We start from the raw sequence: 3,024 nt of genomic DNA on the forward strand, positions 1-3,024 counted from the left end.
TAGTTAACTTGATTTAACTGAGACTTCTTGTTGCGGTTTCCTGTTCCTGAGTATAAACCAGCGTCTGAGTCTTAACGTCATCTGCCAAACACACCGTACTGACACGTGCGTCCGAACAATCATTCCTGCCTTCAGAGGAGCAGTCTGGAGGAAATCCAGGGCAGTGGCAGCAGTGGTGACCTAAAAACTCCGGTTGTCTTCAGTGAGGTGAAGCGTGGCGAGAAAACAAGGCACGGACTGAAACTCTGATCTGAAGCGGAGGTCACACGTGATCGTATGATTTCACCTCCAATGACGTTATATGTACATTATATCTGAATACGTAGTTATTAGCAGCAATAATTACTGTTTAAGTAAAAGCCCTGTATTCAAAATATTACTTGAGTACATGTACGTAAGTATTATCAGAAAAATGTATAAAAAATAAAAGAATATATTTGTTATTAATATGTAATTTATTTGTTATTACTGATTAAACATAAATAACACTTTAAATAAATGTAGCAGCAGGTGTAGGCAGCAGATTCTAACTAGTTTCTAACCTTTATAGTGTAGTAACTATCAATAATCAATAATATAGTGTATAAAATCTTGGTGTCTGTGTTGGTGTGTACAAACGGTGCTTGATAAAGTAATTCTCAGCACAGCTCCACCAAACTTACACTCGACTAGACTTGTCTAATCTGCCAGAGTAATTGAAAACACCCGTGTGAGAGCAGAGAGCATTTCATTTGCAAAGTAACAGCTACAGCTATCAGGTAAATGTAGTGGAATTAAAAAACGTCCCCCTCTCTAAAACGTAGTAAAGTAGAAATACATAATGTTGCATAACGTGTAAATACTGAAGCTCTTAGGAGAAGTGTTGATTCTGGTGGCTCCTGTGGATAAGAGCCGACTCGTTTAATTATAAATTAATATAAATTAAAAACGGCCAATCTTCTCACTGGTGGTCTTGTTTGAAAGAGAATTACTTTTAAAAGTAGGTGCCCCCGACTTTGTCTGGTCATAACGTATATTAAGCCTGTAAACAAGTGTTATACAGTGGCTATGTTTAAACACCTGGACGGGCTGGGTCCATATATAAGTGGAATACCATATGTATTAAAATCACATCGAAAGTGTATAGTTCATAAAACAATGCTCCTTTCTTAATTAGCCATAAGTTACTAAACAGTTTTAATTTAACTCTGCTTGGGTGATATGAGACAGCTGTAATCTGTGACTCTTGTATAAATAGAATTAGACATGTGGGAGAGTCTTGGTAGGACCTTCGATGGAGCGTATTGTGGTAGGGATCCTTGTCGGAGCTTAGAAGGATAACTTAGTACAAAAAACATATATGATTATCAGTTATTCAAAAGATTATCATATGTACAAAAAAGTCAGTTGAATCTCTTAATTAAATTACTAATCTCTCCGTGATTTCATTCGCTTATGGTATTTATATATTGTACATAGTATAAATAAACAAGATTTACGATATCTTCAATATGTTATAGAACCGAGGACAGGCGTCAGTAAAAGGTGTGGAAATCTAATCTGCTTTCGTAAACTCATGAAAGTTTTGTTAGATTGACTATGCATATTCTAACTGTTGTGATCTCTCATAGTGAAACCACATGGAGATCGTGCTTGTGAATCGAATAGCAGCTTCAGATTCCATTATCTCAAAAAGAAGCTTAGATAAATTTGCTGACAAATTTCCGAGATGCATTGTAGGTATCGATGTCAAGGATGGGTTACCGCTTTATCTTAAGAGGGGACCGATTAAAACAACTACTTGTTTTGGTGACGATGTGTCCTATGACCTTCCGTGAATGTTCCGCTGTCCTGGATGCGACTTATCAAGAAGTTGGATGATATTGATAAAGAATATTAATTCGAACAGATAAATAATTCTCCTATGTATAAATTGCAACATATAGTTGATCTTATTCAAAATTACATCACTGCTTGTATTATATATTAAACTATATGTCCTGTGTTAAATTAAACATATATGCAGATTTATTGAATGAGCGAGTGATGAGTTTGTCCATGTACGTGAAAATCATTGAGTCAATAGTGAGAATGCCACATTTGCTCTTTGCTGACTGTTTATTTGTATGGAAATAAACAGGAAGATAAACAGTGAAATAGTGAATCATCATGTGTTTTGACTTAGAGAAGGTATGAATCTTTGAAATTAACCGAAAACTGGTTTATCAATTTTGTCATGTGGTATAAATATGTCGATGCGCTAATCAGAGGTTTGTTTGTAGGCATGCCTGGCCAAGTATAACGAAAATATAAAAAAGACAATATACTTAATATAGAATTATTACCTAATCAGTTTGATAAGCACACTATAAGTTATATTCGAGTTTTCCTTTCCCTGCCTTTCAACCCCCAGCTTTGGTGGCCCATCCAGTTCAACGTTTGAAATCAACTCAGAGAAAGTAATAAAACTCTTATTTAAGATAGACAATCCAGTCTCACAGAGTACAGTGTAACCTTTGTGTCTTTTTTTTAATCAAAGATTTTAGTTGGGCAAAACAAGGACCATTATTCAGAATTTCCGACAATCTGAGAGTGAGTTTCAGTCATATTCTGAAAAGGTAACGCACTGACAACTGCGTTGTCAGAAAAATCAAATCAGAATGGCAAGTTAGCCAGACATGGATTTGACAGGAGCATGTGGATTAGATGTTTCTGCCTCTAAAGGTTGCTCTTCTGAATCTCAGATGTTGTAGCAGTCCTTCAAACGCAGCAGCAAGGAAGGAGTTTGGTAATTCTCTGCTGTCCCCCAATGCATCACCCATGTTCAAATTATGTAACTTAAGGGCCCAACTACATTCTCCCATGTACTGCTGGGGGATTAGGCGATCTATCTCCAATCACGTTTCAAGCTCTGTTTAGAGTTAAACTTCATTATTTTGGTGAAATGAACAGAAACAAACCTCGCCGCGCCTAGAAAGTAAGGCTGGGTGATATATCCGATATAAAAAATATATCGATATATTTTTAAATGTGATTATGGAATTA

At 36.1% G+C, this 3,024-nt stretch overlaps 1 protein-coding gene across 1 annotated transcript in view; it reads left to right on the plus strand.

Moving 5' to 3' along the window:
* arid4b (AT-rich interaction domain 4B) overlaps positions 1–3,024 on the plus strand; it is a gene marked incomplete at its 3' end in the record, with an annotated part of 37,605 nt that overhangs the window by 4,215 nt on the left and 30,366 nt on the right.

This window comes from Morone saxatilis, unplaced genomic scaffold (genome assembly GCF_004916995.1).
Source record: "Morone saxatilis isolate NCDOM2014 unplaced genomic scaffold, NCSU_SB_2.0 Contig19, whole genome shotgun sequence".
Lineage (NCBI taxonomy): Eukaryota > Metazoa > Chordata > Actinopteri > Moronidae > Morone > Morone saxatilis.